We start from the raw sequence: 14,168 nt of genomic DNA, 5'->3' as shown, positions 1-14,168 counted from the left end.
TCCCAAAAGTGTATATATATATATATATATATATATATATATATATATATATATGGTGAAATCCTAGCCCCTAGTACTTCAAAATGTGACCATATTTGGAGTAGGGTCTTCACTGAGGTAATCAAGCTAAAATGAGGTCATTGGGGTGGGTCCTAATCCATGTGACTGGTGTTCTTATAAGAGGGGGGAAATTGGGAAACAGGGACAGACACACACAGAGGGAACACAATGAGAAGAGGCACGAGAAGACGGCCACTCACAAGCAAAGGAGGGAGCCGAGGACAGGTCCTTGCCTCTCAGGTCTCACTTGGAACCAGTTCTGCTGACACCTTGATTTTAGTCTTCTGGTCTCCAGACTGTGAGACAACAAATGTCTACTGTTTAACTCTCTCAGTTTGCAGTACATGTTCCTGCAGCCCTAGCTAACTAATGCACAAAGAAATCACGCAGTCTAAGTAAAAACAAGGAGCTTGTTAATTGATGGATTGATTGATTAGCTGATTGAATAACTTTAGAAGAAATGAAGTTTCTCCCCGTCCAAAGGGCAGCATGGTCATGTCATTTCCTCTGAAGTGAAAACCTCACGATGTAAAAAGTGCATATGCAAACAATTTTAAACCTTAAGCCTAACAAGATTTATAAATTCTCAGATGATCTTCAAGTTGACAAGAGAAAAGAGGAAAACTTTTCCCTCATTGCCAAGTCCTTTATCAAATTCACTCCCATGATGCTGCCCATTGAAATTGAAAACTGTCAAAGAATCGTAGATTTATGATGAATTGCTTCTTTCCTCAACAGCAATATCAGCACCGGTTAAAATTTGACAGCTGTGATCTAGATGACAATGTTGTGATTGGGTCTGAATGTAATTTGTTCTCCCTCCACGGCTGTAATTGCTCAGACCTTATCACTTACTTTATGGTGATATCAGCCATGATACCTTTTGTCCCCAAAAGATCATCCAAAGAGCGAAACTCACCAGGGGCAGATAAGCATTAACTTCTCCAAGAAAACCCTAGAGGGCTCAAAAGGAAACTTGTGATTCAGCCAATGGATTGCCCGTCACTGATGGAAAGATGTTCAGGATGGGGCAGGTGTCACCTAGCATGATTTTCCATCTTCCTTTTCCTATTTCTACCATGTTAACATGTCAGGGAGCCAGTGACTATGAATCCAGAGTAATTTGGGGAAATGCCAATTCAGTCACTCTGTGTGTCTTGTTCTAGGTGGTTTGCTCCCAATACTGCAGTGAGGCCAGATGCCTTCTAGGGAAACCAAAGCCAGTTGGTTTTTCTCTGTTTTATAAGCCCAAGCAATGTGCCCTCCCTTAACCTTCCTTCCATAGTAGAGACCTCTCAGAACCCCCAGGAGGGATACAGGAGAAAGGAGAGCATGAGGGCATTGCAGGGAAATGAGTTAACCTGGGCTTCCCAGGTGGTGCTAGTGGTAAAGAACCCACCTGTCAATGCAGGAGACATGAGAGACGTGGGTTCGATCCCTGGGTGGGAAAGATCCCTGGTGGAGGGAATGGCTTCCCACTCCAGTATTCTTGCCTGGAGAATCCCATGGACAGAGGAGCCTGGTGGGCTACAATCCACAGGGTCACAAAGAGTCAGACACAAATGAAGTGACTTAGCATGCACAAAGAGTTAACCCAAAGAGCACCCACTGTGATGAGGGCCAAGCACCATACCTACCAGCTGGGCCCCTCCTAAACACAAGACTCAACCCAGATCTTCTGCTGCCTAGTGGCTTCCCGTCCAAGAGAGAGATCCCAGGAGAAAAACCCTCCAACCAAAAACCAAAGAATTAGACTTAACTCACACTTAAAATGCAATACCTCCCTCAGTTCAGCTCAGTTGTGTCCGACTCTGCGACCCCATGAACCGCAGCACACCAGGCCTCCCTGTTCATCACCAACTCCTGGAGTCCACCCAAACCCATGTCCATTGTGTCGGTGATGCTATCCAACCATCTCATCCTCTGTTGACCCCTTCTCCTGCCCTCAATCTTTCCCAGCATCAGGGTCTTTTCAAATGAGTCAGCTCTTCACATCAGGTGGCCAAAGTATTGGAGTTTCAGCTTCAACATCAGTCCCTCCAATGAACACCCAGGACTGATCTCCTTTAGGATGGACTGGTTGGATCTCCTTGCAGTCCAAGGGACTCTCAAGAGTCTTCTCCAACACCACAGTTCAAAAGCATCAATTCTTCGGAGCTCAGCTTTCCTTATAGTCCAACCCTCACATCCATACATGACTACTGGAAAAACCATAGCCTTGACTAGATGGACCTTTGTTGGCAAAGTAATGTCTCTGCTTTTTAATATGCTGTCCAAGTTGGTCATAACTTTCCTTCCAAAGAGTAAGCATCTTTTAATTTCATGGCTGCAATCACCATCTGCAGTGATTTTGGAGCCCCAAAAAATAAAGTCTGACACTGTTTCCACTGTTGCCCCATCTATTTGCCATGAAGTGATGGGACCAGATGCCATGATCTTCATTTTCTGAATGTTGAGCTTTAAGCCAACTTTTTCACTTTCCTCTTTCACTTTCATCAAGAAGCTCTTTAGTTCTTCTTCACTTTCTGCCATAAGGGTGGTGTCATCTGCATATCTGAGGCTACTGGTATTTCTCCGGGCAATCTTGATTCCAGCTTGTGCTTCCTCCAGCCCCGCGTTTCTCACCTTTTACTGGAATGCAACTGAACCCATGTGTGTCTGCTGTTTGTTTAGTCCCGAATGCCACCGATAGAATGGGCCACGAATCAAAGAGAAAGAAAACACACAAGGTGCAAGGGGGGATAAATTAAAAGGGAATGATGAGGGAAAAAAATAAGGAACTTCTGTTTTGGGTAAGGAAACTCCACAGCTGTCACTTGGTGACAAAATGTTGTGTCATGACCTCATGGTCAAGAACATGGCTTCTGGGGTCAGATAGACCTGGAATGGAATCTCAAATATTCTATAACCAGAGCAAATTATAATGATGGTAATGGAAGCAAGAAAGTACCAGGCATCTACCAACACACCAGGCACTAGCAGATCCCCTTTACACACACGGTCTCAGCTCATCCTCATGACAAACTCAGAATAGTTCTATTATGAGCTCCATTTTACATGGCCAGGAGATGAGGTTCCAAGAGGCTGAGTAATCTGTGGAGGTCATAAGAAAGAGGGGAGACTCAGGCCAGGCACTCTGACTCCAGGGTCTCTGTGTTTCCAGCCTCCTTAAACATCGGTTTCCTTATATTTAAAACTAAGGTAAAAAGTGGTGCTCCTTAACTGATGTGGTTAGTTTGAGAATTAAATCAAACAATACACATAAAGGACCTTAGCACACTGCCAGGAACATAGCAAACGTTCAATAAAATATATGCTGTTAGGATCCAAACCCCTACACTAGCCAGACATTAAATAGTTAACTATTCACAATGACCCAAAATTACAGTAGATTTCTACTTCATAGTTCTCATCATTCTCTTTTAAGTATTAACCCACTCTTAAGAATAGCTTTCCCCAAATTTGCATGGCTCTTGACATCCAATATCCTTATTGGGAAAGAAGGCAACCAGGTGGCCTTAAAAATGCCCCCGGCCTCCTAATTCGATCAGAAAATCAATACAGAGATCAACATTGTTCCAAAGTACACTGAAAGGCTAGGTTTACTCTAGGATGATGATAGAATTAGACATCTGTGTCGTCAGTCCTCACAGGCCCTCCAAATTCAAACCAAGTTCCTGGATCTTCCTCCTACCTACAAACAACTGGATAATTTTATGGGCTTCAAACAACTGTATCCTGGTCCCATGTATTTCTCTTACCATAACTGCATCTGATGTCCAGTTCAAAAGTCCAAGCTATAACGACGAGTATTTAACAGGAGCACCAAAGGATTGATGCTTTTGAACTGTAGTGCCGGAGAAAACTCTTGACAGTCCCTTTGGACTGCAAGGAGGTCAAACTAGTCAATCCTTAAGGAAATCAGTCTTGAATATGCATTGGAAGGACTGATGCTAAAGCTGAAACTCCAATACTTTGGCCACCTGATGCAAAGAGCCAGCTCACTGGAAAAGACCCTGATGCTGGGAAAGATTGGGGGCAGGAAGAGAAGGGGGCAACAGAGGACGAGATGGTTGGATGGCATCACTGATTCAATGGACATGAGTTTGAGCAAGCTCCAGGAGATGGTGAAGAATGGGGAAGCCTGGCGTGCTTCAGTCCATGGGGTTGCAAAGAGTCAGACACGACTTAGCATCTGAACAACAACAATAACATTTACCAGGAATGCCACAGTGAGAGGCCAGGTTGTTGCTAGGAAACAGGAAAGTTAAGATTTGTAGAGGAGGACACAGCATTGCGTGGCATCACATGGCTGCAGCTGCTCAGAAACTTAGCTCAAGATTTTTCACAAACACTCCTGGATCTTGGGGAGCAACTGCCAACATCAGTTAATCAGAGGATGTGATGGGTGATTTTATGTGTCCACTTGACTGGGCCATGAAATCCAGACATGTGGCCAAACATCATTCTGGATGTTCCTGGGAGGGTGCCTTTGAATGAGATGAACACTAAAACAGCAGAATCTGGTAAAATAGGTTGTGCTCCATAGCATGGGTGGGCCTCATCTAATCAGTTGAAGATCTGAACAGAATGAAAGCTGTGTCTCCCCCCCCATGAAACAAGAAGGACTTCTCTAGCCTGACAGTCTTCAGACTTGAACTTCAGCATCAGCTCTTCCTAGATCAAAACCAGCCAGCCCACCCTGTCAGCCTCTATAACCACGTGAAGAATTCCTTGAAAATCAATGTTTCCTTTTGTCGTGTTTTAATGGTGATACATCTAACTGAGGTACATTCAACATATTAGTTGCTTTTACCTTGTGACATGTTTGGACTTCCTGGAAATGTAGAACTGGAGCTTCTTTTTGTTGGTGATGAACCATTCATTGTTAGTCAGAAATATACACAGATGTCTTCCATGATAACTTGGGTTGCCCAAAGGTTCATGATCTCCCCCAAGTTTCTCAGCATTTTCTCTGCCCGATTTTTCCCTCAGACATTCTAGTGCATCACTGTGCACTGTACAATCTGGATAACTTGAGCATCAAAAGAATAGTGTTAATTGCTTGTAACAAATTAAAATGTTCACTCCATAAGTCCAAATTGGGGGCTGAGGGAAAGGAAACTCTTCTTTACAGAAAAATGCCAACAAGTACATGCAGAAGGAGAAACAGAACTCATGCAACAGACGCTAAAAACCACTGGATGAAAAGTTATTGAGGATTATGGGGAATGTTTACACAGTGACAAAGCGTTTTGAAACAATGCCAGAGTATCACTCACCACTGATTACTTACTAACCACTTGTCAATTCACATGGGACAATATAGTGATCACCACCTTAACCAAGTGATCAAACTCAGTTTCACTAATACAGGGACCTGATTTGCTTCGTAATGAGATGCAATGTGACATACCACCCACATGACATCCCCAACCATAAATGTGAATCGTGGACCTAATCCAGACTCTAGATCTAACATCCAGTTTGTGGCTGTTCAAGGGACAGAGGAACAAAGGAAAGGACACCAGGAGAAAATAGCCTGGCAAATCCAGGATGAGGGAGGGGGATTCCACAAGTCATCTGGGTTCTCAAAAGCCAAAACTGGAACGCAGGGAAAGAAGGGAAACCATGAAGATTGTTGTAAATTAAAAGAATGAGAATATAAAAGACTAAAATTACAAATATCAAATGCAGCATGTGAACCTTAAACAGGTCCTGGTTCTGGGGGGATAAAATGAACTGGCTATAAAAATACACTTTGTTTTGGGTGAAATTTGAATAAGGAAGAAATATCAGATAAATTATGGAATCATTGCTAATTTTCTAAAGCCTAGTAATGATATTGTGATTATGTTGAAGAATGTCTTTTCTTACAAGATATATACTGAAATGTCTAATGGAGAAGTATTGTGGTATCTACAACCTTCATTCCAAATAGTTCTACCAGAAGGAAATGCATTTATATAGAGTGATGAGCTTAAGTGGCAAAATGTAAATTATTGTTGAATCCAAGTAGAGGGTATACAAAGGTTCACTCTATTATTCTTTCAATGTTGTGTGTGTGTGTGTGTGTGTGTGTGTGTGTGTGGTGTGTGTGTGTGTATGAGAAAACACTCAGAATAAAAGTTGGGAAAGTTAAAAAAAGACAACTCTGAGGATCACTGGTCTTGCGCACATTCCATCCTCTCCTACTTTCTTGCCCCAATGAAAAAGGAGATACATTTGATGTTTTGAATGGCTTTTTTGAGATGTAGTTTCACATACCACACAATTCAGCCAATTTAATGTGCACAATCCAATGATTTTTAGTTATAGTCACTGAGTTGTCTGACCAACACCCCCATCATTCATAGAACTTTTTCATTACCCGCCCCAAGAACCCACCCCTTATCCATCACTCCCCAGTCTCCTCATGCTGCCTGACCCTAGCCTTAGGCAACCACTAGTTTAGCTTCTGTCTAGATGAATTTGACTCTTACTCTTTGAGGATCTGACACATGGTATCCAACGTCTTGGCTGCTTCCAGTGCTTTAACACGATGGTCTATATCCACTGTGTTTGCTCATGCTTGGTTCTGTATAGGACATGAGGGGGAGTTGGTATCATTTCCAGCCTCTGATGGCCCAAGAACCTCATCAGACCATGACTTCTGGCTCTACAGAGGGAAGTTCCTGAGGAAAAGAAACGGGTCTGCTTTCAGATAAAGTGGACTGGGATTTCATGTCAGATGAACTCAGTTGATACTTTCTCTGGCTGAGGATCCATCTGCAGTCTCCTGCTCACCCTATTTTGCACAATGATGATATTTGCAAATGCACCAAACTTCCTGACAGCCCCCCATTGTCAGGGGTGGTGGACACGGACTTTCCTCCGAGTCCATCTCAGCTCTCACCTTCATGGAGCTACCCTGCTCACCATGCAGGATGCCAACATAAGGTATAAACAAGACACCTGCCTTCCTAGACTGTCTAGACTTGGTAGCAGATGAAGCAGCTCTAAGGGGCAAGTAACTGTCTCTGAGGGAGCCACTGTGTAGTTCTTCTCAAGACAATGCAATTATATCCTTCCTGGCTGGGTTCAAAGCACTATAAGGTTTTTGCTTTGGTTGATTTTTACTTGTAAGCACCAGGAACTGTTCATTCCCAAAGCATCATCCGGCAACTGATGATGCCTTTGGGGAACACTGTAGAGGAAGGTTTTTTTCCTGTGAATAAGTCCATGAATTCTGAGTCCGTGGGTAGAACAGAAATGTCTCTGAAGTAGTAACAACATAAAAACACAATGGAACTAAGAAAAGACACTGCATAAAATCTGTTTAGGGCTGAGGACAATTAAGTCTGCCAAGTTCCGTACTGGGTTGCTAGTTAAGCCCAAGGAGAGAATGCATGGGTTTACCTCAACAGTTGTATTTTATTACAACCCTGCTCCCCACTGCATTTCCTTTGTAATGGATTTTTATTATCAATTGCCTAGTTCATGCCCCAGTACATGTGCTATTTTTAATGAGTTTTTCCCCAAAAGGGAATCATAAAAAGACTGATGTGATGTACCCTCTGCTTCATGTCTCTCAGTTTTCCACCCGAGGCCACCAAACACTGGCTTTCCAAGCTCATTGTCTGTGTCCCTGTTCACTACATAGTGGTTATCAGGAAGAAGAACAAGGAAAAAACACACAAGCCTCTTGTTAGACAAAGATGCCCCTCCTGTGAAGACTACAGACATGAAGGAAACCCCCTCATCCAGTTTCGGGTGTGAAGCAGTATTTTCACCCAAAGAAGTGACTTACCAGGATCACAGAGTTTACACTGGGAGGTGACATAAACCCAAAAACACACTCTAGATTTTGTTTTGAACCATAAAGACTTAAAATCCAAGGGGAAAAAAAAGAAATGGAGCAGTAATTTTCCAAGATTAACAACTCCTGCAGGCTTTAGTGAAGCCCCAGAGTCCTCTGCGGTAACTAAAGGTTTCTGGGAGCTCACTGTAAAGCCCGGAAGAGCCAGTGCGGAGAGGCTTTGTAGTGCTTAGTGTTGAAGGTTAAGAGGTTCATTTGATAGCTCTTCTTTGCACCTGTTGCATGGGTTCCTCCCACTCCTTCACCCCACATCGCTTCTCCCCTTCTCTCCCACCCCTGTCAACAGCATCATTTTTCTACCCTTAACTGCCACTAAGGACAGTTATCCAGTGAACACGGACCCAAGGTAACTTGTAATAGTGAAGTCAAATGCTTATGTTTTTCCCTGCAGTAGGGCAACATTTTTCATCTCTGATTTTCCTTGGCCAAATGGAGGATGTCATTCAGGGAACCCCAGGTGTTTTGAAGATGAAAAGGAAGGTAGGGGGCCCAGCGCAGTGCTTATTAACCACAGAGAGAATTTGGTTCCCTTCAAGAAATAGCAAAGTAATGGCACAGGAGAGATGATGACTCTTAATGAATTCATGTGAGTAAAGTGTGAGGTGACCAGTTTGGGGACGTGCAGTCCAGAGGCCACCTTCTGGAGGAGAAAAACGAAACAATTGTTTTCTATTACTGCACCGTATTGACCTCCCTTTCCGGAATCACACGGGGCCACTTTGATTTCATGTCCAATGCAGAATTGCCTCTGTCTGAGTGCTTCGGCTGCCACTTAATTTAAATACGGTGGCTGACGTGACACTGCAGTCCACAGTCAGGCTTGAGGCAGGACTAATCTCAGGTGCTCCTTCAGTCAGTGGACTGTTCCACCTTCATCTCTGCCTCCTCAAAAACATCCTGCCTAGGGGGTCAGGAGACCCCCCACCCCCAAATCCCACCGACCTGCAGGGCCCGAACATCTTCAGCTTTCAAACACTACCTCTCCTGTTCAGACTAAAGTCCCACTGGAGGTATCAACCGTCTGGAAAATAAAACAGCCTCCCAGGCCAGATTGGAAAAAAAAAAAAAAGGAGCTGAAAGCTACAGAAATCAACTCCAGAGGCGGCGTCTAACCCTGGACAGGTGGCACCTTGGCACCAATGCATTGCAATCACTTTCTTCCTGAGCTGCAGGGCTGAACCCCTCTCCCAGAAAGACCTACACCCCTCAATCTGGAGTGGGGAGTGCGCTGGGGGGAGGAGCCAGGAGCCTGGGGCTAGAGGTCTGTGACCTCCCGCCGAGCCGTGCTATCGGCCTTGGATCGGCTATCTAGTGTAAACGCGGTTTCACACATAAATAACGTGCCACATCTGGCCCTACGGTTTTATGGCGTCTTAGCGACCGAGCAATTTATAGATGGCGACCTTGTTAGGCAGCAGCCCGGGCTCGCCTGGAGCTGAGGGGTCCGAGACCACGCTGGGGACGGAGGAGGGGCGAGGGAGAGGCGAGGCCTGGGGTCTCAGGTCTCCGTCTTCTAGGGGCCGCTCCGGAGAGGGACCACCCGCCTGTTTGGGGATGGGGGTCGCAGCAAGGTGGCAGCCCCCCTCCTTCCAAGCCGGCCATGTGGCAGCTGAAAGAGCCATCGAAGCCCAAGTGTGTTTGCGCTCATACCCAATTTATTACCGCTGAACATATGGCCAATATTTTGACTCACGTCAGTCGGGCAAGGAAAACAAACAGAGCGCGCGGCGCTGGGGAGCGGCCCCCTCCGCTGGGGCTGCGCGGCGGCCGCGGGGCCGGAGCCCGGAGGGTGGGGCCGCCGGGCCAGGAGCCGGAGCCGGGAGGGGGAGCGCTCGCCGCGCCAGTACCCGTGCGCCCGCGGCTCTGCAGCCGCCTGAGGCTTGGGATAAAGAGCGGCTGGGGATCCGCGTGCTCTGCTGGCCGGGGCTCCGGGCGCAGCTCCAGGTGAGCCTTCCGCTCGCGCGTGGTCCGGGGTGGTCGGGATCTCGGGGTGCGCTGCTGCTCGAGGAGCCGTACCGGAGCCCGGGGTCGCCCCCACCCCCGCCCCCAGCTGTCGCGCCAGCAGCCAGCCCGGGCCTCCGCCGCCGCCGGGGACCCGAACGCCTCGGGGCCGGGACCCTGACGCGCGGGCCCGGGGGGTCTCGGGGTCCCACGCACAACTGCCTGAGCGGCCCCGTCTCGCGATTCTCGCCTCGGCTCGGGGGTGGGGTGTGTCGGGAAGCAGCAGGTGGCCAAGTGCCGGGCGTCTCGGGTCCTTCGCCGGCTCCGCGGGTCACGAGGGGGGCGCTCGGGGAGGGACTGAGCCCCGCCCGCCGCGCCCCCCGGTAGGGAAAAGTTTTACCTGCCGCCAAGGCCAGGTGTTCCGACCGCGGCGCACTTTCCAGCCCGCCGGAGAGCGGGACCTCCGGAGGCCCGCAGGTGCGGGCGCCGGGGAACGCGGGGAGGAGCGGCGCGGCGGGGCTCGGAGCCCCGCCCGGGAGGGCGCGACGGGGGAGGGGCGCCGAGGAGGGGGGTCCCGGGTAGGTGGGGGGGGGGACTAGATAAAGGCTCGCCAGGAGATTCGGCCGGGCTGTCGCCGCGGCGCCGGGAGTGGGAGGCGGAGCGGGCGCGCAGCGCGCCTCGGGCCCCTCCCCATCGCCGGCTCGGAAGGTTCCCGGGCCGCCCCAGCCCCAGCCGGGAACGGCGCGCCTCTGCCCTACCTTCGCGGGTAAGTCTCCCCGGTGCGCGTAGGGCGGAGGCGATATCCCCCAGGCAATTTGGAGATGGCGCCTCTCGGAGAAAGAGGTGCTCTTCGGGCGGAACTGGGCCACGAGGTGGGGTGGGGGGTGAGGAGGAAGAGAGTGAGGGGCGGGAGTCACCAGCAGGAAGGACCAGGGATGGGGGACCGAGCAGGGGTCAGGGGGGGTCTTTGCGGAGGCGGCTCCAGCCAGGACTTTGAGGGGTCGCGCCAGGCGCCAGACAGTTCTCGTTTGTGTCAGTAGAGATCGCCAGAGGATCAGAAATGCGCCTCAGTGGGCTCTGCTGAGGCCCTGGTCTCCTAGGGGCGCCCCCTCTGCGCCCCCCTGCGACCCCCTCCCCAAACACACACACACTGCGAGGAGGCCCTTTGGCGCGCCTCTCGCACCTTCTCGATCTCGGTGGCGCTCGGGGATGGAAAGGCGGCGTTGCATCCAGCGGAGGTCTGTGGACCTCGGGGGCTCAGACTGGTGAAATGAGAGAGCCCCAGGACTCCCTTCTCTCTGGTGCCGGAGGGCCCTCGAGAGTTGGTTCCCCGCTTTCCAGGCCGAACTCGCAGGCTCTGCGCTGGCTGGAAGCGCGGCCTCCCCGTGCCGGCGAGGGCAACAAGGCGCCGAGCCTTCAGCGCAGCTCCAAGTGCCGAGTACTAACCCGTTTGGAGAGGCCGCTGGCTTTTCGAAGTCTTCTGGGAATGATTTTGTCACGTGTTAAGAAGTAAATTCAGATAAGAACGTGCTTTCGGCGTCGTGTTTTCTAGAGAAACCCAAATCTCCTGCATTGAAATCACCCTTATGGCGGGGGGAGGTCGAGCTTGGCTGGAAGAACGTTCCTGAAGGCAACACTGACGCTGCGTAATCTCATTGTAACATATTTAATCATTAGAGAAGCGCGAACGAATAGAGCAAAGGGGTGAGCCCGGGGGGACGTGGCGTTTGGTTCCCCAATAAACCGGTGACAATGGATTGGCTGAGATGGGCTCATTTGGCCTAAAGGGGGCTTAGAGCTACGTTTTTAAAGAAAATATTGGAGGAAGGCCCGTTCCATTTTGCAGCGCGCCCCGAGCCACATTTCCTGTTCAATTTAACATCCATGAAAGTTAAACGGCTTTTCTCGCCTTTTATTTTATTGGATGCATTTTCAAAGATCTCATTAAAGCACATTTATCAAAGTCCTAACATATGTCCGCCGGGTCTTACGCCCACACAATGAGGCTGATTAATAGAAAGAGAAATCCTAATTTCTATTACAGTTTATGTCCTCGGGAAATGTCTGCTTTTTTTTTTTTTTTTTTTTCTGAGGCAGATAATTGGGAAAGTGATGTCTTTCACCTTGTAGAAGGGGGTGGAGGAAGGGATCAGCTCTAGCCGATACCTGCACCCTACACCCACGATTAATTGCAGGAGGGACTCCAGGCTCTAGGTCCCAAAGATAAGCTCTCTCCAGGTCTTTATAGAGTTCTTGGGGCTCCAGGAAGAGGTAGGGAGGGGGGTTCAGATATAGAATCTGAGCCCTGTCTCTGGGCCTAGAAATCTTCTCTGCCCAACATCTTCTTTAAAGGACTGCCCTGGAAGGCGCCCTCATTCTTCCCCTCCTGTGGTACGAGTTAACACAATATAGATCAAAGAAAGAAAAAAACTTCACCTTTGACTTGAACCCAAAGTGGACTCGGATTTCCTTTCCTTCACACTAGTCCCTGCTTTCTGGTCCCACTGTCCGATGACTGTGGGTCTCTCCTGCTAGAGATTAGCACCTGTCCTGATCTGGCCTCACTGACAGGGCTGTAGTGCCCCCCAACCTCCTATCCCACACCCCCACACCCCCACCTCCACCCACACACCCCACACCTACCTTCACCACCCCCACCCCCGCAAGCTGCAGGGACTTCCAGGGACCTTGCTTCCTTCTCCAGGGGCATAACGTAACACCGGTTGGTGCTAGGACCCAATGCAGATGAGCCTACTTTTCAGTTTTCTGGTTGGGAAAGGTCCTGCTTGGGGTTGGTACCCTGGGGCTGCACTCCTGGACTTCCTTCCTCTGGCGGCCAGAGCTGACACCCCTGCTCTCTGCAGCACCCCCCACCCCCGGCCCCATTCCCCTACCTGGAGTGGAAGCCGCCACAAGCCACCTTGGAGGAATGCATCTTAACGGTGGGCATCTTGGTTGCCAGGCTTGGGAACCAGATTGGAAGGTATTTCCTGTCCCCGCTGATTTTGAGTGCACACCATGCTCTGAGTCTCCAACCTGAGCTAAAATAAACCTCACCCCTCCCACAAAACCTTTGTGTCCCTGTGGCTAATCCTGTGAGGGGGGAAGGAAGGTGCCACGCGCTTTGTTTCTGGAGTGAATGAAGACAAGCACTTAGCACCTTGGCGCTAACCAGACAATAATCCACTTGAAGGCTGTTATCTGAGATGGGATGTGCCAGGTGCCGGAGAGATCAGCCACGTACTGTACCAGAGACAGAGTTTCTTTCAACGTTTTTTCATTCCAAAAAAAGAAAAGTCAAATTAGTATTTACAAATAATGGGAAAGACCTTGTATTTTTAATGACTGGATGGGCTTTTGTGGACTGGGGAGGGCGAGGGGTGCAGCCTGGAGCTTCAAGGCTTTGGGGTCCTCAAGGTCGCCCTCCCTTTTTAGAGTAGGACTTCAAGGTACCCCCACCCCGGACTTTTTCTGCCCTGAACTCCTCTGGAGGAGGCACCTACCCAACAAGCTCTCACCGGCCTGAAAAGGGTAGGAGGAGTGCAGAGCACCTCCCAAGAGACCTTCAAGCCAAGAGGCCGTCAGCGAGAGGGAAGCACACGGAGTCGGGGCACTGGGTGCTGCCCCGCCCACCTCGTCCAGGCACACCAAGCCAAGCTTCCACACGTGGGTGTGACCAGGTCTCACTTCACTTTCCCAAAGGACCTTCCCGTCTTGGTTTGCGGCTGTTCAGAGCGCACCCCTCCCCCAACAGGGGGCGTCCAGCCGTGCACAGTGCAGGCACAGGGCGCTGGGGGTCAGGGTGAGCCAGGGTGGCCCCCCTAGCTCGGCAGCTCAGAAAAGGCGCTTGTGTTTGAGCTACCTGGGAAAGTAAACAGGTAAACACTGGGCCGACTTGGAGGACCACTTGTCCTGGAGTGGGGACACTTAGCCTGTGTACATTTGCCTCCCGCCCGGGCCTCCAGCGGTGGTTCAGCTCCCCACATGCCCTCTGCAGAGCCTGCCCCTCCATCCCTCAGACACCAGAGCTGAGCGGCCTGAGAAGTCTTCTAAGAAGATGCCTTCCAGCATCCAGGGAGAAAGATCCTCTCCGTCCGCTCCCCTCGCCTCCCCTTGGAGCCTGTAACACCCTTTGAGCAAGGGGAGGCAGAACTCAAGATATGTAAGGAAGTTGGAGCCCCAACACCCAAGCCTAATGACCCAGGGTGGGGGGCCTCTGGCTGCTCAGGTGACCCTGCAGGGGTCCGAGGTGGTGGTCGCACACCAGAGAGCTAAGCCCTGTCCCCCTCTGGCCCAGGACAGCTGCCAT

The 14,168-nt window shown here is 49.8% G+C and overlaps 1 long non-coding RNA gene across 1 annotated transcript; it reads right to left on the bottom strand.

The window, feature by feature from the left end:
- Positions 1-4,925: 4,925 nt before the first annotated feature.
- LOC129626265 (uncharacterized) lies at positions 4,926-7,917 on the bottom strand. Its single transcript, XR_008701879.1, has 3 exons — positions 7,850-7,917; positions 6,543-6,734; positions 4,926-5,095 (listed from the first exon to the last, which is right to left on the bottom strand). It is a non-coding gene; the product is annotated as an uncharacterized LOC129626265 (long non-coding RNA).
- Positions 7,918-14,168: the final 6,251 nt, after the last annotated feature.

Source organism: Bubalus kerabau, chromosome 13 (genome assembly GCF_029407905.1).
Source record: "Bubalus kerabau isolate K-KA32 ecotype Philippines breed swamp buffalo chromosome 13, PCC_UOA_SB_1v2, whole genome shotgun sequence".
Classification (NCBI taxonomy): domain Eukaryota; kingdom Metazoa; phylum Chordata; class Mammalia; order Artiodactyla; family Bovidae; genus Bubalus; species Bubalus kerabau.
Note: the sequence above shows the minus strand (reverse complement) of the source record. Positions and strands in the feature narration are given on the sequence as shown.